The sequence below is a fragment of the Gekko japonicus genome, unplaced genomic scaffold (assembly GCF_001447785.1).
Source record: "Gekko japonicus isolate JY-2015 unplaced genomic scaffold, Gekko_japonicus_V1.1 scaffold30, whole genome shotgun sequence".
Taxonomy (NCBI): Eukaryota; Metazoa; Chordata; class Lepidosauria; order Squamata; family Gekkonidae; genus Gekko; species Gekko japonicus.
The window spans coordinates 1,607,372-1,631,995 of NW_015168045.1; positions in this window are offsets into that span (position 1 = coordinate 1,607,372).

Genomic DNA, 24,624 nt, shown 5'->3' on the forward strand with positions numbered 1-24,624 from the left:
ATTGGCACAAGACAGAGGAGCCTGCAGCTTTCCTTTTGCCTAGCTTTTTTCTTGCCCAAAATCAGATAAAATAATACCTTTATTCTGTAGTGCAATCAATGCTAGAACTAAAGAAGTTTTTTCAGACCTGGAGAGCTGAAAAGAAGAACCTTCTTCAATGGTGGCAGAAAAGAAACTTAGGTGAGGAGGTGCCCCTCCCATCAACTAGTGACTGTTTTGACAGGAAGGATGGCTCACAATGGCTAGAAGGAGGAGGGGTGACTTCCAGATGACTTCTTTAGCTTCGAAATGAATCTCTTCATGGCAGGCCTGCTTGGATGCAATCCCAGTGGGGGACTGTACAGAAGACTGAAGATGAACCTATTTTTATTCCTTTCCATATAAAAATGATACAGATCAGCACATCTAAGAGAAAAGATCTTTGCATGCTATGCCAGTTATTCCATTTTACCAGGAATTGTGAAATATGCAGCTCTTCAAGCTATGCAGTCCACCCTATCACCTCAGCAGTCTGCTCCCTCCTTACCACTTCATTCTCCTGCAAGTATAAACCAGGCTCAAATATGTTACCAGTCCCCTAGCAGGAGCAAGGGATCTCCCACCCCCACTCCAAGTGGCAACAAAAGGAAAACTTTTTTTAAAAAATGGCCTTTGGACCAATGGCATTACATCACTTTTGGAGGAAATTCAGAACTGATGTCACATACCTCTATGATATGCTGAAAACTATTATAAAAACCACAGAGTTTCCAGCAATTCCTAGTGAGGACTGTCACTAACTGCCTCACCCCCATGTCTCCCACTGGTTGCCAGGCCAGGCTTGGCAATCCTAGTATAGAATGGAACAGTTTATGTTGGAAAACCAACATAAGCCACATGTAGTAAAGATACAAAATAGAAGATGCAGACGTTTATTTCTAGGTATTATACATTTAAAATTAAGTCTGAATTTGTATTAGTGCTGCCATATGAGGAAACTTTAAGTAGATACTTCCTTCCATGGAATTCAATATAACTGGGCGTGGAACAATCCTGAACCACTACTGCACTTGATACAGTTTAAACACAAACACTGCAAATGATCCAGAAATTGTTTCCAAAACAGATTGTTATTTGATGTTTAGTATAATGCAGATCCGTTATACATGCAAGTGACATTGATCCATAAATTTTCTTGCATGCTTACACAAATATTGCTTTTTGTAATACAACAAGCATTTCAAGACGGAATCTTGGTTGTACTTTACTCTAACTATGGAAAAACTAGTCTAATCAGACTCTGCAGGTGAAAATAGGCACTGAAAACCTTTAACAAGATACCTCACAGCATATACCAAGCCAATCCTTCTTCCTTTGAAACCAATCAGAACATTGCCATTAATTTTAGCTGGAGCGGGTTAAGGACCCACAATTTCTTTTTCTGGAACACTATCCGTCATTTCTGACACACAACGTCAGGAAGGTTTTTCTTTTCTCTTTCATGGAAGCCCACCAAAAAAGTGTGGATTATATAAAATGACTGATGTTTGTGTGAGATGAAAAAAATTGGAGGGGGAACAGTGCTAACAATAAAGAATGATGAACAGAGTAAATTTCAAGTGCAAACATTCTTTCTGAAAGTATCATCTGGTCAGAGGAAGATTGCAGCACTGATTAGACTATTTTCATTTTAATTGGTACAATGTGGGGCATGAACATCATACTACATCCACTCTAAAAACACCTTGAAGAACTAGATGAAAGATATTCTTTCATATAGAAAGCATATTTTTTATACTGACAGTCAATGGAACTATCAAAAGACTCTAGTATGCTGGATTCATCAAAGAATGAATTGTCCACCTTCACAAAAGATTCTTCTAGTCAAGGTCACTCTTTTCAGGTTTCCCTGCCCTCTCTCCTAATGTCACTTCCTCCCTTGCTCACTATTTAAATGATCTAAGGTTCCAATAAAAAACCACACCTTTTCCCATAGGGGTATAACCTACTGAGCTCAAAACTATCATGTTCTTACCCAGTGAGCCTGATACAGACTCAGATGAAGAGTCCTCCATTCTAGCCCTTGGTACAGGCCCATATAACTTCCTAGAATCAGCAATCCCACAGTAATAATTAAAAATAGGGGAGGGGAAGTAGCTTCTCAAAACCAGAACCTTTGGAAAGCATGCAGTCGTACCTGCCCTTCCAAAAGGCCCCACAATCACCATCTGCATGCCCTACTTGCTGGAGACACCAGAGGAGTCCCCAGCCCCCATATAACCTATGTATTGTGCCAATGGCCCATAGGATATAATGGGGTCGAATTGCCGCCGAATTTCAGCTGCAAACCGGCAATAGACAGCAAGCTGATCTGGGGGCACCCTCTTTGGATGCCCCTGGAATTGGACCCCCTTTCATTTGGGTCAGTTTGGGGGTCATTTGGGGAGAGGCTGGAGCAGCCACAGTCCAAATTTGGAGCTTCTACCTCAAACCCCCTCCCCCCCAGGCCCCTGCAAACTTTCCAGAGGATTTTTGCCATTGACTTCAATGGCCCCATTGGATATAATGGACCCGAATTTTTCGGGAATCCCGAAAATGTTCAGATATCTATGCTTTACCGGTATGGATATTCGAGTTTTTTCGGGTTTCCCAAAAAAAATCGGGTTCAATAAATCCAAATCTGAATTTTACCAAAAAAAATTTTTGCACACCCCTACAGAGGACCCACAGGAGGTCACAAAGTGCCAGAGGAGTGTAAGACTCCAAATGTGAGCAGGTTTCTTTAAGGATGAAGAGGAAGCAGGGGCCCTGGTTGGATCTTTTGCAACCTACTCTAGTATTTAAGTGCTCAATCTAGCTCCAGCATCTTAGAGAATGTTGTCAGTACTACAGCTATCTGAGGACCTGCAGGATGCTGACTGGCTTGGCAAACTGACCCAACTTCCCCGTGATTTCTCTGTGGGGTCTTTTTATCCATGAGCTCAACTCTGCCCTGTGCGCACACAGCCAAGACAGGACAGAGAGCTCCAGCCAACCAAGAGCTGCAGAAAGGGCTCATATTAAATGTGTATCATATACTAGCTGTTATGACAGGAATCCAAAGAACCAGCCAAGCAATTGCTCTCGGCCAGTGGGGCTTTGGGATTCCATATTTTATACTACATAGCAGACGTGGAAGAGTTTTTCAAGGGCAGTTTGTAGCATGGGAATCTACTGTTTAAGAACAAAAAAAGTAGACATTCCTAATTGCTTAGATGCATCTAAAACCTTTGGATGCTGGCCCAGCATTTTTGTATATAGCCAATGAATATGTTCTAAATAAAGCAGAAGTTCCATCAGCTACAGAATTTCACTCAACTTCTGTCAACTGCCTGTATGGAGAATAGATTATCTTACATTAGCTACACAGAAAACCTAAAAGTTGAGAAATGAATTTGTTTCAAAGAGGACTCTACTTGTCAGAGGCTATAAATTATAAATAGCTGCTTTGGCATATTGTTTTAAAATTAAAACTGGAAGATACTGTGTTGAATCCATGTGTGGAGCCTCATACCAGTGCAAGAAACCTTCCTTCAGAGGAAGATTTTTTTCCACAGGAAGAAGGCTCTTCACCTAGCTAATCAAAGTTCTGGGTTCTAGTCAGTGACATATTTTGACATAAATAAATGTAAACCTTAAACATGTTTTGTAACCCTGGACTCAGGGCATTGCTAAATCTGTCAATATATTTTTATAGTTTTAAGAATGCTAGGAAAAAATTACCCAAATGAAAAGTATTGGAATGGCTGCTGAAAACTGGAATTTAGTTTTGAACATGGAACTTAGAGTGCCATCCTAAACACAGTTGCAGTCTTTCTAAGGCTGCGGTAACACACGCTAAATAATCCACTTTAATTCCACTTTCCAACTGGATTTTGCCAGTTCGCACAGTAAAAATCCAGTTGGAAATGACACTGAAAGTGGATTTATTAAAGTCAATTATTTAGTGTGTGTGACCACAGCCCAGGTCCATTAAAGTAAAGGGTCTAACTCTGTTTAGGACTGTACTGCTTGACAGTCATATATTCTTATGCTTTAATCTCACCCCTTAAGCAACAAGACCAGTGTTCCCTCTAAGCTGAGTTAGTGTGAGCTAGCTCACAGTTTTTTAGCCTCTGGCTCACACATTTTTGTATTAGCTCAGGAAGTATGGCTCCAGAGCAAGCTAATTTATATAGTAGCCCAATCACCCACTCACAACTTTAATACCAGTAGCTCACGAAGTAGAATTTTTGCTCACAAGACTCCACATCTTAGAGCACTGAAGAAGACTGTAACCAACACCCATGTTAAACTGTAATGTTTGTTTGTATCAGGTGTCTAATGGGGCCAGCATATAAGTAGTTATGAATTTCTGCAAGTAATTAACTATGTTATTACAGAACAACAAAATGTTTGCACAGCCTGAATTGTTATCACAGAAGCCAAACCTGCCACAGGAACAAGGTAAGCTATTATAAAATCATGAACCTAAAGAAAATGTCATTAAATCAGAGATGAGAAATAAATAATTGGACATGAGCCAACCATGAGAAGCAGTTTTCTGGGCACAGTACAGCCTACCATAAAATACATTACTTTTTTAAAAATAACAATAGAATGGAGATGTTTTAAGGGCCATCTTATGCCACTGAATTTAGTGTACTTCACACTACAGTACAGAGTGCAGACTTCAGGACTGTTTTCTATCAGGCTAGATTGAGCGCCGAAGAATAGATTCTTTTGAATTATTGTGCTGGAGAAGATTCTTGAGAGTCCCTTGGACTGCAAGGAGATCAAATCAGTCAATCCTAAAAGAAATCAACCCTAACTGTTCCCTGGAAGGCCAAATACTGAAGCTGAAGCTCAAATACTTTGGCCACCAAATGAGAAGGGAGCACTCACTGGTGAAGACCCTGATGCTGGGAAAGTTGTTGTTCAGTCGCACAGTCGAGTCCGACTCTTTGCGACCCCATGGACCAGCTCCCTCCAGGCCTTCCGGTCTTCCGCCATCCTCTGAAGTTTGCTCAACTTCATGTTCGTTGCATCGATGACACTGTCTAACCATCTCATCCTTTGCCGTCCCCGTCTTCTTTGACCTTCAATCTTTCCCAGCATCAGGGTCTTCTCCAGTGAGTGCTCCCTTCTCATTTGGTGGCCAAAGTATTTTAGCTTCAGTTTCATTATCTGGCCTTCCAGGGAACAGTCAGGGTTGATTTCTTTGAGGATTGACTGATTTGTTCTTCTTGCAGTCCAAGGGACTCTCAAGAGTCTTCTCCAGCACCATAGTTCAAAAGAATCTATTCTTCTGCGCTCGGCCTTCCTTATAGTCCAACTCTCGCAGCCATACATGACTACTGGGAATACCATTGCTTTGACCATGCGGACTTTTGTTGGCAGGGTGATGTCTCTACTTTTTATCATGCTGTTTAGGTTCGCCATCGCTTTCCTCCCAAGGAGCAGGCGTCTTTTAATTTCATGACTGCTGTCACAGTCTGCGGTGATCTGGGATCCCAGGAACGTGAAGTCTGTCACTACTTCCACGACTTCCCCTTCTATTTGCCAAGGAGTCATGGGGCCGGATGCCATGATCTTAGTTTTTTTGATGTTGAGCTTCAAGCCCACTTTTGCGCTCTCCTCTTTTACCCTGAGCAAGAGGCTCTTGAGGTCAAGATGCTGGGAAAGATTGAAGGTCAAAGGAGAAGGGACGGCAAAGGATGAGATGGTTAAAGAGTGGTATCGATGCAATGAACATGAAATTAAGCAAACTCCGGAGCACAACGGAAGACAGGAGGGCCTGGTGTGATGTGGTCCATGGGTTCGCGAAGAGTCGGACTCGACTGTGTGACTGAACAACAACAAAAGATCTCAGAAGCTAAGCAGGGTCAGCCCTGGTTAGTATTTGGATGGGAAACCACCAAGGAATCCCAGGGTTGCTATGAAGAGACAGGCAATGACAAAACCACCTCTGCTTGTTTCTCATCATGAAAACCCCAAGGGGTTGCCATAAGTTGGCTTCAACTTAGCAGCACTTTTCACACAAACACACATTGTTCAGGTTATAAAAGAACCAAGAATAAGGTCTTTGGGGATTACCATATAATATGTATATGCAAGTCTACTAACATATGCAATGGATTTTTTCCCCTCATGGAAAAAAAAAATAGGAATCTCATTTCCAAATCAAATTCAAAATATAACTACATTTTCCTTTTTGCAGTTTTACTCACTTCAGCATGCTTACTAAAAATATATATGTGACAAACAAGGAGGCCCTGCAAAGTCAGGGCAGCAGCCAGAGCAAGACTACTGCATGATTAGGGAGGAGGCTGGGGTCAGAAGTGACGTGCCCTGGCTGTGGGGAATGTGGATGGCCAGCTGGCCAGCCAGGGAGTTTAAAGGCTGGCTCTGAAGGGAGGGGGGGTGCTGCTGGAGTCACAGGAGAAGCCACTGAACAGCTGGCAAAGAGTGCAGCTGTGAAGAGCTCATGGGAGGCCTCAGGAGGAGGCCCAGCAGGATGCACAGGAGTTGCTGAACAACACATGGGAGAAGCCTGCAGACAGACAAAGCAGGCAGTGAGAGGACTGAGAAGAAAGGACAGGACTGGTGTGGTAAAGGGAAACAGCCTGAGCAGAAGACAGAAAAGGACTGGGAAGGAAAGGGACTGACAAGAACGTTGGGAGAGAGACAAATGAAGTATTAGCATCTGAATGTACATACTGTAAAGCCTGCTGTAAAACGAAGGTGAAGGGGGAGTGCATAGCAGAATCTTATACCTGTACTACAGTGGCTGAGAAGGAACCTGGGAGGGTGGTCCTGCAGATTTGGCAGGCACCCTGGTCTGAGGCCACTGTTACTCCTCAAAAATCACAATGGGAACATTTGTATCCACGATCACTAACTCTTGCTGCCATAGTTTCTAGAAAATAAATCTGTAGCAATCAGCTACTTGATTGTACCTAAGTGCCTTGTGATTTTATAAAAGTTGCATTTTAAGGAATTCCAAGAATTCTATACTAAATAGACTAAGCAACACGCAATAAATACTTATATAAGTATTGTTTAGTATGTGCATGTGCAAAAAGTCTTTTCGGGTAGCTAGACTGATGAAAATCAATTTACCTTTAATTCTCTTGCTTCAATATGGCTGATGGGGGGCAGGAGCTGATACCTGCCTGCAACCACTTCATTAAAGGAAAGGGGATCTCAACACTCTTACTGGCCAATAGGATGAAGCACCAATGGAGGCAGAGGCAGCTGAAATCAATGGTATGCAGATTGGCTAGCAACATCCAGCATGGGCAGATGATAATAAATACAAATGCATCACACTTTCCCTTAATTTACAACTGCTCAATATGTTAGCAAGGTTTCATCTCTCTATCTCATTTGGTTCCCAGTCCAAAAAATATTTTCAGACAACTGAGACAGGAAAGACAATGTCTGTTCAAGCAACACTAAAACCTTCATGGTCCCTTACTTCCCAAAAGTTTATAAGTTTCCCTTTTTTGTTTCTCTGTGCTTGGGAAAAAGCTTAAACCAGGGGTGTCAAACATGCAGCCCACGGACCAGATCCAGCCAATGCAAGTGTCCAATCCAGCCTGAGAGCAACTTTGTGCTGCTTCCTGCTTACTGTTTCTAATATCACAGCTCCTTTTAGCCAGTCTCTCCTATTTCCTGCTTCATAGGAGAGAAAGAAAGCCTTCCCTTGACTGGCTGAGGGCTCCTCCCCCCTCCTTCTCCTCTGGGGAGGGAGGGGGAGGGAAAGATCCAGAGAGAGAGAGGGAGAGAGAGAGAGAAAATGGTGTCTTCTGGCACTTTTAGGAAGACCAGCAATGTTTTATTCCAGGTATAAGCTTTTGTATGCAAGCACACAGGGGTCATTTCATAGAAAAAAAGGTGCAGGGGCTCATTAGCATAACTTATTAGCATATCTTATTTGCATATGCCATGCCCCTTGACATCACTGGACGTGTGTCAGAAGGCAACACCCACCACTCAGGCTCCATTGGACTGTTTTGGATTGCTAGCTATTTGGGGGAGGAGGGGAGAACGCACAAATCTGCCCTCACAGAGGAGGGAGAGCTTGTACCTGAAGGCAGGCCGGGGGGGGGCTCTGCAAATTACTTGGCTGCTTCTTGCTCCTCGTGGCCCGACTGAGAGCTGCTGGGAACAGGGGGTGGGGCTTGTTGCATGTGCCCACCCCCTGGGCTCCTTACTGCCGGAGCTCCGCTCCTGTGCGCTCCTGCAGGAAATGACCCCTGCAAGCACACATTTTCTTTTTCACAGACAGAGAGGGAGGAAAAGAGCCAGATGGAGCATGCCAGAAAGAGAGAAAGAGAGAGAGGGTCCTGTGTTTAAGACCAAAAACATTTTATTTCAGGTATGAGAGAGAGGAAGAGAGTCCTATGTTTAAGACCAAAAATGTTTTATTCTAGGTATAAGCTTTTGTGGGCAAACACACTACTTCTTCAGAGAGAGGGAGGGAGAGAGGGGGAGGGAAAGACCCAGAGAGCGCACACCGGGGGGGGGAGTCCCATGGCACTTGGAGAGATCCCCCTTTCCATTTCTCACAGATGGGGGGCAGAAACCTAACAGCACAGCTTGCATTCCTTATTAATGAAAGGGAGCAAGAGTACAGCAGCATCTTAATACAGCTGCTGGTGTGACTTTGGATTCAACAAGGAACTGCCAGCTCAACACATCCGGTTTCCAAACCGGAAGTGAACTTTGACTTTCCAGGCATGCTGGATACTGCATTGTGACCTCTGGTGGCAAAGATGACTAACATCAACAAGACCTTGGAGTCTTTACAAAAACAGCTAAAAGAGTCTAATAAAAAAACAGAAGAAGTAGCAAACAAAACAAAAGCAATTGATCTAAGACTGGAAGTTGTGGAAAAAGACAGATCATCAGACAAAACTCAACTTTTGCAGCTACAAATGGAAAAATCTTCATATGTGCTGAAATTTTAGGGTGCTCCAGAAAACAAACCTGAGCATCTAAAAGAAAACCTTAGCAAAGTGCTTGCACCAGTGACAGGTATCAAGGTGGAAGTACTACAAAGCGAAATGGATATGGCCTATCTGACATATTCAGAATTTATTAAGGAAAAAAACCTGCCTGGTGAAATATATGTCAGATCCATAAGAGATCTATAAGAGATACTATACTGAAAGCAACATCTGGGACTACACTGAAAATCAAAGCGATCAGAATCCTAAAAGACGTTCCATTTGAGATAAGGAAGAAGAGGAAATTATACAAGAACTTAACCACTTATCTACAGGATAAGTCCACCACTTACAGATGGATATTACTTGAAGGCTTGATGTTCAACTATAAAGGCAAAAAAGAAAAGATTGACTCTTATTAAAATGAAGCAGTTTTTGGAAAGACAGCAAGATTCAGAAAAAGACAAAAAGAACACAAAGAAGAAGGAGAAGTGGATAGCTCGCAGGACTTGGGAAGTCATGAAACATCCACAGATGGCAGCTCAGAAGTTGAATCCAAATCAGAACTCAGAGCAGCAGCACCCAAACCACCTTGGGACCATAAAAGCAAGAAGAAAGGAAAGAAAGGCAAAAAATAGTTAAACCTAAGAAGAAATGTTTATATTACATTACAAATTCTTGCATTGTTAATAGCTTTAACTTTACATATTGAAACATCAGAATGAGATTTTTATTCTTAACGTGAAGAGAAAAACTTTGACTTAAGATAATAATAATTATTATATATGGTTGTTGTGTAGCTGTAATTTTAGTTAGTGTGTAGTTTGTTAGGTTGTATGTAGAAAATAAAACTTTATACACACACACACTCTGTTTCCTATTACTTAGCCAATTTTTGGTCCACAAAAGGACTTGTCCTTTTATCCTGTGACTATTGAGCTTACTTAGGAGCCTTTGATGAGGAACTTTATCAAAAGCTTTCTGGAAGTCAAGGTAAACAACATCTATTGGGTCCCCCTTGTCCACATGTTTGTTCACTTCCTCAAAGAACACTAACAGGTTAGTGAGACAAGCTCTTCCCTTACAGAATATTTATTTATTTATTTGTTAAACTTTGTTAAACCCATGCTGAGTCTTCCTCAATAGGGTTTGTTCATCAATGTGCCTACTAATTCTTTCCTTAATAACAGTTACCCGGTATTGATGTTAGACTGACTGGCATGTAATTTCCTGGATCTCCTCTAGAACCCTTTTTAAAGATGGGAGTGACATTAGCTACCTTACAGTCCTCAGGAATGGAGGCAGATTTTAAGGCAAGATTATATATTTTTGTCAGGAGATCCACAAGTTCACATTTGAGTTATTTCAGAACTCTCTAATGTATGCCATCCAGGCCTGGTGATTTATTAGTTTTTAAGTTGTCTATCAGTCATAGGACCTCCTCTCTCATCACCTCAATAAGACTCAGTTCTTTCTATTCAGAAGGCACAATTCCCACTAGTAATCAGGGTTTCCCCAAAGGTTTCCTCCATATGTCACTTGAGCTTGTGTTATCGCTGTGCTATAGTAATCATGCACTGGCTGGTCCACACAGGAAAATCTAAATTGTGAACAATAGCACCAAGATAGCATAGCATCCAGTGATGTATAGATGCAGTCACAGATCTTGCTAAGTTGTAAATACAGGTGTGATACAAAGGAGGCTGTGTGAAGAACTGAATTACATTTCCACCTTTTCCTCATATGGTCAGTGTTGCCTTCCAAAGGTCTGGTCAGGTAGAATTCTCTTTTATATCCCTGACATTTATTGTAATTCTAACCAGATTTGCTTACAACCCCAAAAAGGTAGCTGTGTCCTTTCTGATGATATTAGATAAGCCACATTATTGCAGTTGGGGGCAGTTTTTAAAGGTCAGCGCATGGTCAGCAAACACAAAGTATTTGCCTCAACAGTCACGATTTTATGTCTCTAAGCAGCATAGCTTGTTTTCACCTCTTAAACTAGCTTCCAAATACTGTGACATTTAAATCTCAATATATCACCACTAGCTGCATTACAGGTATTTTCTTACCTACATGCCCCAATACACACATTTGTGAGCAAGTGTAAGAGTCTTCTCTGTACAAATGAGCTTGCTGCCACGTTGGACACAGCAGATCTCTGATAAGAGAGACGATGTGTTCTATGTTCTCCAAATGGACAACCCAAAGTGTTAAGAACACACTGATATGAAACATTTTTTTAAATATATGTATGTATGCCCAACAATCAACATTCATTCAGATACTGGTGACTTTTCTCCATTCTAAGACTAGCTTCATTAACTATTGACATACACTAGAGAACACTTCCAAAATAAATACTTTCAAGGCAAATGAGAAGAGGTGATTTGCCATTGCCTGCCTCTGCAGAGCCTTCCTTGGTTTCCTATCCAAGTACCAACCCTGCTTAGCTTCCAAGATCTGCCAAGATCGGGCTACACTATGCCACCTTCCTTCACATGAAACTTGCTAGCCCAGAAATAAAATTGCATCCTAGTCAACCCAGACATGTTTAAATTAATAATTTATAACACAGTAACAGTATAAGAAGGAAAATTAGCATCCGCTCTCTTAAAATTTACAACAGTGTCTTGTTCAGAGGAGATTCTTACTTAGAGTAGGAGAGCAGCTGTTTATAAGCATGCAAGGAACACAATAGGCTATGACATTATTAAAAACAGAGTCACAATACAACAAGGGACTAAGGATGTGCACAAACTGGCTGACAAACTAAAGTTCATCACAAATTTGGCCAGTTTGTGGTTCATTAAGTGATGTTCACAAACTGAAGAATTGCCAGAAACTTTCACTAATTCTGATGCAGTTCGTAGTGGTTCATGAAGAGCAGAAAGCAGGGGTTTAAACCTCTGCTTTCTGCTCTTCAAGAAAAACAGCTGAGTGGCGGGGAGCTCCCCACCGCTCAGCTACTTGGTTTAAATGGCCCTCTGCATTCTGCTTCCTGCAGCTTTTCACGGGGAGAAGAAAGCAGGGTTTTAAATTGTAAATGGCTCACGAACCATGGACCAAACCACAAAAATGTGGTTTGTGCCCATCCTTACAAGGGACCTCAGCATCAACATGTGATGATGGAACTTGATGAGAAATGGTACACAGACCAGGAAGCAAGAGCACAGGAAGTTACTTTATAATGAGTGAGATCATGAGTGAGGGAACTAGCCCTGTTCACAAGTTACAGTGAATACATGTATATCCCGCATATATGTGCATACATCTGTATGTAAGAACGAGCCAATGCATGTTCACTTTACAAATGAAACTGGGGGCTGGTACCTGGATAAATGTGGGGTTTCAATCACGTTGAACTGTACATGCATTTCATATTTACTCTAAATGAAAATGACATCCAAATGTAAGACGTACACCCCCCAAAAAAAGAAAAGACAAAGAGGAAAAAAGAATAGTCCTGAAATTAAGACACCTTGGTTTGCAGCCCATACTATCTGGTATGAACCAAATGGCACAGGAGCATAGAGATGAGCTTTCCCCTCACCTAGCTGGCTCATCGGAGTGCAACCAGCCCAGAGAGCCAGTTAGTGGATGGGAGTTGTTCCTCCCTTTGCCTCTGCAACTTCTGGCTGGATGTGAGAAGGCCCTGTGATGAGACAGGAAAAGGTCCCCACCTATGCTTTTACTCAGATATGAGACAACCGCCCCTTTTTTCAAAGCCAAAAGGGGGGAGGTTATCTTTCTTTTATGTAAACACAGTAAATAGAATTACTCAATCCATGTATAAAGAAAAATCAAGTGAACAATATACACACATTGTTTGTGCATTCACTATAACTTGCGAACAGGGTTTGTCTACTCCAACTGGTAGCAGCTCTCCAGAGTCTGAAGAATAAACCTTCCACGTCACCTACTACCTGACCTTTCTAACTGGAGATGCTGGGGATTCAACTTCTGCATGCAAAGCAAATATTCTACCATTGAACCATGGCCCCAGGATAGGCAGATTACGTCAACATTTTCTGACTGGTAGTTGTCTTCTGTGTGACTTATTTTGTAATGTTACAGTTTTACTAGAATATAACATCTTACAGAACAACCCTGGAAGCCATTCACTGATGGGAGCTTTACTATAGTTTCTGGAGTGGAACCTACCCCATCCTACTGCTCCTCTGAACAAAGTCTGGAGCTTTCCTCCAGCCTAAGAATCTTTCCCCCAACTTGAGTAGCTCTTCCTCTAATGGAAGAGCCACTTAAGTTGGAGGAAGACTGAATACATGTGACTCATATGGGATGGGGCTCAAACCATATAAGAGAATGGTTGCTTCTGGCCTGAGAACATGTAATTAAGGCCAACATTACTATTGCTCCATTTATCAAGATTTACATGTGATTGAAGAGGTGAAGCTATTCTTAATTGCATGAACAGAGGCTACAAATAATAACCTCTACCTACAGCACAGCCACTGTACAATAACTTCATAGGCAGCTATCGCATTACTTAAATCATGTGGGTAGCCATGTTAGTCTGAAGCAATATAACCAGGGCTATTTTGGGGCAGGAACGCACAGGAACGGAGTTCCGGCTGGCTCCTGAGTTGGCCACGCCCAGCATGCACTCATTAGCATAACAGGCCACACCCAGCAGCAGAAACTCATTAGGATTGGCTACATTAGGGGTGTGTGGCCTAAAATGCAAAGGAGTTCCTGCTACAAAAAAAAGCCCTGGGTTTTGACAACAAACAAGGTAAACAGAATAAGAAGCAAAAGGTGGGTGTGGCTGGATGAGCACACTTCTGGTAACACAGGGGTGTAGCCTCATATGCTAATGACCTGTGCTGTCTGGGGTGTGGCCTAATAAGATAATACGTTTCTGCTGTTGGGTGTGGCCAATTATGCTAATGAGTTCCTGCTGGGCTTTTTCTACAAAAAAGCCCTGAATATAACAAACTGAGTCCAGATACACACACACACACATCTAGAAAGGTGTGCACACACACAAAAGCTTATACCCACAATTTTGTTGTCTTAAAGGCGCCACTGGACTCAAACTTTGTTCTTAAGTCATCTTAGTAGGTTACCACAGGCATCAAAGTTGAAAATCTGTGATGTGCTCAAAGAAATGACATTGTGGCAGACTCTATTCATTGTTTCCTTTTGTTTTTAATTGCACTTCATATAAAATGGGAAGGAATCACATGTGCGACACCAAGATTCTGGGAGGAAGAGCAAGATAAGAGTATAATTGTTAGTAATAGGTTGTTTTTTGTTGTTGTTTTGATTTCCAGGGTGGTTTTCCAGGGCAGCTATTGGCTTGAATCCTTGTTAAAGCCCTTTTGCAGCAGAAACTTAAGAAAAATACCTTGCTTGTGCTAAGTTTAACTTGTTATATCCCAACTTGCATTTACATTTGCACAAGTAATTGAAGGTATTGCCAAATCAGAATGGGAGCTAAAGCAAAGACAGAAAGGCCATGTAAGTGACTTGCATGTTGTCTAGTCTGGTCTCTCTCCATTCTGCCCAATGGAGATTTCAATGTAATTTAATACTGCACATACACATACCAATGAAAGATGGTCAAAGATATCAATATACCTATTTTTAATCTGTTTCACATTTAGTGGGGGAGAAACCATGTAACCTTGTTGAATATGTGGCCTTAGATCTGCCCATGCCTTTATAATCAGTATGTAAAGAAGAGTAGTATGTGAGTACCATGAAAAAACAAAGTGAACTACCTGAAATAGGCATGTATCTAAATAATAGAGGATAAACTATACAATAAAATCACGTCTGGTTTTATATGAGACAGAAGGACATTTCATTCAAAACGTTGATATACAGTAATACAGATATCTGCAGTTTTAACCTACTTTCAACTCCCTTGTGCTTAATCTGCCACTCACCCCCATACTGATTTCAGTCTTACTGCCAGTATTCATTCTTTCTCTTTCAAGCATAATATATATCATGATCGGACATATTAACTAGAAAAAATGTTCTTTTTATATGCTTCCCCCCACTCCACAGGGGTTTAATTTTATTCTAATAGACATGATTCCATCAGAGAAAATGTTAAACAATGTGAGCTTTGTAAGAAATGTGCTCTAACTTTTCAGAAAATCTCAGATCATCTAAAGTATTTCTGTTCAGTTGTATTAAATGAGTGTCTGCCAGTGGTCACCAAGCTTTTCTTTAATGAGAGCTACTTCTAAGTAATGAAAAATATCCCAAGCTATTCTCCCTCCTCAGCACATTACCAAGTTTTGTTCTGTCCAAGAAACAGAACATAGACTAGCAAGAGTGCCAGAACTGAAGCTATCAACTAAGCAGCACAGAGAGAAATATCTTGTGAAATAACAGCTTTAAAAAAAAAAAAGCAGCAGCAGCAGCAGCAGCTTAGAGCAGATCTTTTTATGATCTTTTCCTAGTTCTCTTGAAGATACACAAGCTATTCTGCAGCAACCCATGAACTGTCAGTAGATCATGAGCCCCAAGTAGGGGGACACCTGTTCTATGTGATAGATTTTATTTCTAAAAAAAAAAAAATCACAAATGGGGGTGATGCACCACTTAGAGTGCATGTGAAAAATCACAGCGCTTCCATTTTTAAGCATTTTTTCCAGTGGAAAATTTTGTTACTAGAAAATCAGCACAACCAGCAAGGAGAAAGAGTAAAAGCTTTTATTCCTGGTATGTTAATTTTCTATCGGCAGGATTTTTTTCCCCCTGCAGAGGGTCATTTAAAGGTGGAATCCACCAAATGCAGTCTGGAGTGGCGCAGTTCATTTCACCACCGCAGATGTCTGCCCACCTCGCTACTACCTTAGTCTCCTGCGTATGTGAAGTAGATCTAAGTCCCACTATAGTCAATGCATAGGACTGCATCTGTCCTAGACCAGTTATGATATAGCTATGACACCACTAAATTATTTTTGTTGTTGACAAAGCCACCAATTTAACCTATATTAAAAAAGGACTAATTAACATAAGAAGACACTTTACTCATATTCATATGGTGAGGACCCATATACTTGTTTCAGAAAAACAGTCAAAACGTTATGCTGTTGATAACTATCTGACAAAGAGGCGAGCTACAGCGAGGTGTTTCTTGATGAGGCTTTCTGATTCTGTATTATTGTCTTCTCTCACATATTCAGGGAGAGAGTGAATTTTGTGACTGAGTTTGCTGGTCTGGACAGTCTTGTGATTTGTTTTGGCAGTAGCTGCTGGAGACAGTTTTAATTACTACTGTAGCTTTCTCAGCACAGTTTGGGCCCCTGTTAATTGGAATGGCGGCTCTTTCACTGAGAGAATATTTTTGTGTATATATGTTGGTGGGAAAGGTACTCCCTTATGTCTCCCTCTGTCCTATTATGCTGTCAAGAAAGTCTAACAAAGAACTGCTTTTGCAAAGAACAGTCAATAATTATCCTCTGGCTCAGATTCCAGCAAATGTCCATACCATGATTGAAGTGACTGCACACGGATATGATAAAGGCCCCTTGGTGAAGCTCTTGATAATGCAGCTGTCCCTGCAGTTAGGACAAAACAGTCAGGAAGCTTCAATCTCTCTATAATCTGACTAAACCAGGATACACATTTACAATAAAGCCTGTTCATTGCCTTAGAGACTACTAGTGCTACCATGCTTCAAAGTTTAAGATTAGGGGGGGTTTAATGGCAGGAAAGGCTACTATTAGGTAAAAGAATGACAGATGGACAAAGGAGGACCTTGCAGAGCTAGCTCCAAGCATTCACCAGCTTTGGACAAAGGACACCCCATAATATTACCAATGTTGGGAGATTCTGGTGCCCAGAGAAGTGCCTGGGCATCCCCAGATCCCACTAGAGTTCAATGGGCTAGAGTGAGACTGGCCAGAGACTGCATCATCCCAGAGAGAGACACATACAGGCCAGGTTTTTTCACACTAAAACACTTATCTATTGCAACCATATAAAGGAAAACCCTAATACCATACAGGACAACAGAAAAACCCAGTACCTGTTATAGTGCACTGTATATTTAGTATAAAAGGAATATTCCTGTCTGTTCACCAAGGACCCTCACAAGAGTTGTTGGCAAACTGCCCTGAGCAGTGTGAAAACAGCCAATAAGTACCATTCTGGCCTGTATGGAATATAATGCAAGATGCCACTCAGGAATAATTGTGGGCATGACAAGAACCAGAACCAGCCCCTTACTGATATTATGAAATTTTGCTAGTATGAACTTTTGCCCAGATATATTTCATTAGCTGCGATGTCGAAAGGACCTAGACTGATATGGCGCCTCCCATACAAATGATCAATATGTTTAGGTTTAGAGTCTGGCACATGCAGGCTGGGAACTGGTAGGTATGAATTCAGGCAAAAGTGCATACACAGTGGCTGTGGTCACACACACTAAATAATCTACTTTCAGTGCACTTTCCCACTGGATTTTTACTGTGTGAACTGGCAAAATCCAGTTGGAAAGTGGATTGAAAGTGGATTATTTAGTGTGTGTGTGACTGCAGCCAGGGCAAGGGGTTGTTCCCCCCCTTCTCTGTTTCTAAGCATATTCAGTAAGCAGGGTTGCAAAGGCTTATGGGAACCCTGATCCAAGGAATAGAAGTTAACTGTATTAGGCCCCATTTGCTACGATGGAAAAGACCTAGGCTCACGCAGGCCTAAATTCTGCAACACCAACACCCACTAGTTTTTCCAAGACGTGTTTTCATAATAGAACTGAGAGAAGTCCAATTTTACTTCATTTCAGCTGTTCTATTCATTTATTTAATTGTTTGGTTGATGCATGTTGCCATGCAGCCACTCTTAAATATGAGTGCTTTGCTGAACTGTGATAAGAGTGTGTCAGGGCAATGGACAGAGCTGTGTTCCCACAAGAAGTGCCCTTATACTGGACTATGGAATGTACTATGGCCAAGGGGAGCCTTGTGCCTAAGAAGCATGCCAAGCCAGACGTGGACCCAGAACTACAGAAGCCTCCTGCTCCTGCACCTCCTCAGCCATGCCAGCGCCAGGATGCAGACCAGCAGCCCTGACCTCCATACACGCAGAAACAGCAGCAGATCACAGAAGGAAAGCCATGCTCTGCAAAAAGGACAGATGTTCTTAGCACAGAAGCCATGAAAAACTCCCTTCTCCATCACGCAAGCACCCCTCCCTGACCTTGTATGTTAACTTCACCTGGAGAAATCACACATTCCTCTCCCACCTGAGCCAGCCTAAAACAAAAGGATGTGCCCAGCTACAGACAACAGCCAGCAATCAAGCCTTCCTGCCACCCATAAAGATAACGCTGCTGTCAAACATCTGGTCATTAATTCAAAGCACCAGCCCTGCAACATGATTGGTTCTTCTACTTCTCCCCTTTGTCTCATCCCCTTCTTCGTGCCAACCATTAAATTTCAATTGCCCAGCTATTAATCCCTTTATGCCCCATCCAGAGTTTAAGGGTTTTTTTAGTACTTCCTGGTGATCAGGTGACCACATGAGCATCTTGCCTCAGGTCACATTTTAGGTATATAAGGAAAGCCCCCCCCCCCCGAGCTCTCTCTCTTGCTCTTTTATTCAACCCATATCTACCTTCTTGGTTCCATTCCAGATCTGCTTAGAGCCACTCCATGTGTGTCGCTGGTCGGCCCATGAACCTTCCCCTCCCTCCTTTTAGTTCCCTTTTTCACTGCATGAGCCAAGCGTCTCATCGAACATGTAAAGTATCACCCAACCAACGATATTTCCTGCTCGTGCAAATGTCTCTATACTTTCAAACCTGTATTCCTAGCTCTGTAGTGTATGTGTGAATGCTTGATTTTTGTGTGTATGTTTGAAGAACCTTTAGTAAAGAAATCATTACGTTAGCTACACAGACTCTGTGTCTATTCCTGGGTCCTGGGAACTCTGGCTCCCGTATACATAGGTTATGGTCCTATATTTAATGCCTCTTGCCATTTAATAATCATAATTCCCCACACCTATTAATAAATAAGGCAATTTGGCTAACGTGCATCAGCCTCAATGCTGAAGCATCCCATCAGTTACAGGCTTGCTGCTGCGGACTGCTGCCAGCCAGCCCCAAAAGGATGAACCCAGCATCAGCAGGTCTGTCTCTGTGTGACTGGAAGAGAAACTTGCACTGTGGCCTGGCACCTGCTGCTTCACTGTGGTGATTAGGTTCTTTTCAGTAAGGTTACAATGATCATCTTTCTGATGAGAGACTCTCAACCTCAATGTTCTCATCAGAAACACAGGTAACAAAATGCTTACTAAAGCTTTTATTCCTTAACGGTGTGCTACATATATGTGATTCAATGCATATTAAGTGGCTGGGCTCACCAGTAATACTTATTCAGGTGGGTAGCCATGTTGGTCTGAAGTAGCAGAATGAAGTTTGAGTCCAGTGGCACCTTTAAGCCCAACAAAGTTTTATTCAAAGTGTAAGCTTTTGTGTGCAAAGCACACATCTTCAGACAGTCTGCACACGAAAGCTTACACTTTGAATAAAACTTTGTTGGTCTTAAACAGTGCCACTGACTCAAACTTTGTTCCAGTAATACTTATGTACTTAAAGTTCTTTGTGCTTGCAACTGTGTCTGGATTGTGTTTAAAGAGAAAGCTGGGTATAAATATCTAAACAAATAAATATAATTCTGTGTAGGCCAGGCATCATGTATTGTTTGATAGCAGACAGAACTCACAATATGAGAAATAAAATTAGATCAGGTTGTTTTCTCCAGGATCTACGCTTTTACTACTGGGCTCCCCTCTGACTCTTATCTCCTAACCCTCCTGGGATTGACTCCACAGAGCGCCATGTAGCTATTCTAATTTTGTCCCTTAGGAGCTGGCAATCCTAGACTGTGCACTAATCAAACATATCTGTCTATCTACTAGGGCAATACAAAATATAGATACCTGGAATTTGTAAGTAATGCATGCAAGAGATTCAAAGTGACTCTACTGCATACAAGGCTGCTACTGAAACTATCCTAATCAATATATGTGTGAGAGACTTTTCAAAATATCTGTTAAATGGAGAAGTCCTTACACTGGCTTTAGCTAAAATCCAGAACTCCAAGAAAAACACATTTGTACTTCAAATCAATGTGCTCTGCTGCCCGTAAAAGCTGGCTCCCAAGGCAAAACTGCTCCACTCTTCTGATCTCATGGGCACTGTACTATAAAAGCTACATCTGAGGCTGAGTTCAAACTGGCAGTTTGAAGCCGGAGGAAGTTGTGGCAAAAAAGAGCCGGAACAAACTGTTCCTTGTTTTCCCAGTCACACTACAGCAACTGAGGCGGGAGCATACCAGGAGGAGGCGCAGGGGAGCATTCACACTATTGGCCCGGAGACATGGCTGTAAGGCGCGGCTTTCTTTTTTGTAATCTGGAGATATGTGCTTATGCGCAAGAGCGCACAAGCGCACAAGAAAAACGCGGCTTTTGGCGTTCACACTTTGTTGGTGCAGGATGGATGCAGGATAATCGCGCTTTCCAGGGCTTTATACCACTTTCACCTGGTATCTTTTAAACTCGGGAGGGAAGCGTTACAAGATGGGTTGAGTACAGCTGGGGAATGCCTGACAGATGTGCCTGTGTGAATGGCCCCTTTAATCCGTTTGTGAAACGTTTCTGGCTTGTGCCTATATCGGGGCCAACTGCCAGTCTGAACTCAGCCTGAATCAGGGAACAAGAGTGAAGGAGCTGTCAGAGGAAAAATCAGATCCCTGATAAGTCTTAGGGCCCCTCATGAAGGTGTAGAACGAGATATCTGCTCTAGTGATCCAGTCCCACTGCCAACCATGGAGGAGGCAGTACTATGAAATAATCGCTATGTAAGATGACAGTAGGAAATTGGACAGCAGAATGGATTTCAGAGGGACAATGGGAGGCTGTGTAGAGTGAGGATATATTTTCACTTCCAGGGGCTTCTTCTTCACAATGCATCAAGCAGTAGGATATGCTTATGCTTAATTTTTCACTTCCAAATGAGGAGGAAAGTGCCATGGGACAAGATGCTAGAAGGGCATTTACCCCAGTTCTTGCTCTAGACCCACAGTTTAGTTGCACTTAACCATGTAGTCAACATTCATTTGACTTGATTCAGGTTGCAGGTTGATGGCTGCATCACCATATAGCCAGAGGTCAACTGAACTGCAGATGTTGATGTGTAGTCTAAGAACCAGACAGCCAAAGGATAATGATGAAGCAGAGGCATGGGGGGAATGGACTAATCCCACTGGAAAGCTGACTGTTTACCTGATCACCAGAAAGATCTGTCGTGGATACAGTGCTGCGATGCTTGGGTACAAGCACCCACTTGACCATGTAGCTCACTGGATAACCTTCAGTCACGCATTGCCTTTCCGCTGCAGAGCTGTTGTAGAGGCAAAGTGAAGTGACACTCATGTTCTTTAAAAGTACTCTGCCCTTTGAGGCAGGGTAGAATTATAATATTACAACAACAATCACAACCTCTGCTATCATGGCATTAGTGAAAAGCAAGCTGCTCAATAAATGTTCTTGAAATGTTTTACTGTCAGATCATCGTGCTCCTGTATCAGATGGCACAATTTGCATAAATGGAACAAGGGATAACAGTTCAAGAATGGAAAGCTTTAAAAATTGATTATGCAAATCAGAAATGCACATTTCACATGATTCCCACATTCCTCCCACCTATTTCTATGACACAGCATTTTGTTTGAAAGGGAAGTATGGACAGTGAGTCAATTCTCCCTCACTTCATCATGTTCCCTTTTTTAAAAAAAACAGAATTTAAATCACAGGAAATGGAGAGCATTTCTGTGAGAGCCTTTTGTTTAAAATATTGGCAGCATGTCACTGACCATATGGCAATTCTAGAATGAGAGTAATTTTCAAAGATCACTCCTATAATCTGGTGTTTCATTTTACAGACCAATTTGCCTCAGATGTTTATCTGAGTTACTCATATCGTATTTCTGATATAGTTCAAAACAAGGTCTGCAATCTACAGTTTGGTTAACTCTAACATTTAGTTTGACATAAAGATTTGATAGTTCTATTTGAGTACTATGACCTACTAAAGTATGAGATACAGGAATGTGAGTGACACGGCAACACAGAGAAACCTGCGCAACCAACCTTTAAAAACAACCCTAAACAGCACTATCAGTACCCTAAAAATCTATTTTAGCTTTTTATATTAAAAACATTTGTCCCACGTTGCTTCTGATCTACTTTCTCTGAAATACTATTACATCACTAGAGCTGCTAATTCAGCTGTTAAACACTGTCACTGTATTAACTGTAATTTTGACTCCTCCACTCCAACAGGAGTCTATGATGGGCCAACCACAAATGGAATGACACAGAAGGGCAGTTCTGATTCAAATTCTCACTCTGTACTTGAACATGGGAATGAGGGAATGACACCTATAGCATCCCACAGGCATGAGTCATAAGTAGACTAGAGCAGAAGGCCCCACTCCATTCCCATTTATTAGCAGGTATGTCTGTAAACAAGAAATTGAACGTTTAAACATTGCAACCCTGAGAGTGAGTGAACTAAAATGGACTGAATTAGGACATTTTCAGTCAGAAAATGACAAAAGCATTTTACTTGAGAAATGACAAACACAGAAGAAATGGAGTTGCTCTAATACTGAGGTGAAAGGTAGTACAAGCAATCAGGGGCTATAATGCAAAGTCTGACCAAATAATATTGATCAGACTTCATGGAAAACTATCAACATGACCATCATTCATGTTTACACCCCAACTACAGGTGCTGATGAGGAAGAAACTGAAAGCTTTTATGCAAGTATCCAGGAAGAAACTGATCACACAAATGTACTGATAATCATAGGTGACTGGAACAAAACAGTAGGAAACAAAGCAGAATCAAATATTGTCAGAAAATTTGGGCTAAGAACATGAAATGAATCAGGAAAGCAACTCATAGAATTCTGTGAAGACCATAATTTGTTTGTTGATGGCCAATATAGAAATCAAATAGATTACATAATTTGAAGATGAAGATGAAGAAGCTCTATTCCCTGCTAAAGCAAGACCAGGAACTGACTGTGGTACAGACCATGAATTAGTAATACTGAAAATTAGAATAAAGCTGAAGAAAGACACCAAAATATTCATAGTGCCAAAATACAATCTCAATATTGCTGAAGAGTTTAAAGACCAAGTAAAGAAGAGATTTCCATTACTAAGTTCAAGTGAATGAGAATCAGAAGAACCATGGGTTGAAACCAGAGATATCCTACAAGGACACCAAAAGTTGGCTGTGACCAGATGGGATACCAATAGAGCCATTTCAAGCCAAAAAAAGAGTCCCTCAAAACAAGAATGTGCCGACAATTATGGAAAATGAAATAATGGTCCACATAATGAAAACGCTTAATCTACATTCTAATTCCAAAAAAGAAGACATCAAAGACTGCAACAACTATCAGACCATCATATTAATTTCTCACACAATTAAAGTGATGCTCAAAATCTTACAACAAAGACTGTTACCATACATGAAATGAGAAATACCAGATGTTCAATCTGGACTCAGAAAAGGAAGGGCACTAGAGATCATATTGCATAGTGGTTACTGGAGCATATAAGAATTTTAGAGAAAAATCAGCTTGTGCTCCATAGATTACAGCAAAGATTTTGACTGTGTGGATCATGAAAAGCCATGAATAGTTCTAAAAGAAATGGGTGTGCTGCAATATCTGATGGTTTTGATGTGCAATCTGTACTCTGAACAAGTGGGTACTGTTAGGACAGAATATGGAGAAGCAGAATGGTTTCCAATCGGCAAAGGTATCAGACAAGGATGCATTTTATCTCTATATATCTTCAACATATATCTGTAACATATCATAAGGAAAGATGGATTAGATTTAGATGAAAATATATGGAAATTGGTAGAAGGAACATTAGCAATTTGAGATATGCAGATGACACCACATTCCCTGAAGAAAATAGTGAAGAAATTACTCCATATGAAGGTTAAAGCAGAAAGTTCCAAAGCAGAAAGTTCCAAAAGTTCAGTTACAGCTGAACAGCAAGAAGACAAAGTAATGACTACTAAGGAATTACATAATTTTAAGGCTGACAAAATTTTTAAAGATTTTCTATTTCTTGGCTCCATCATCACCAAAAAGGAGACTACAACAAAGAAATCAGCAGGAGATTCAGACTGGGAAGGGCAGCCATGAAAGAGCTAGAAAAGATACTTAAGTGTAAGGATGTGTTGCTGGTGACAGGCACCATACATGACCAAAAAGAGAAATGTGAGTTCTAGACCAAATCAAGCCTGAAAATTACTAAACTGTTGTACTTTGGTCACGTATGAGAAGACAAGCATCACTGGGAAAGACAATGCTAGAAAAAGTTGAAGTTGAAGGAAAAGAGTGAGACCCAGCATGAGATGGATTGATTCATTATAGTAAGTCACAGCCCTCAGTTTGCCAGACCTGATCAAAGCTGTTAACATTTTGGAGGTCATTAATTCATAGGGTCACCATAAGTCACAAGTGATTTGATGGCGCTTCACACACACACACACACACACACACACACACACATCTATATAGCTCGGTTGCTTTTAGACAGGACAAAAATCAAAGGGCAGCCCCCAATCATGATTCATTAGTAAAGGTAAAGG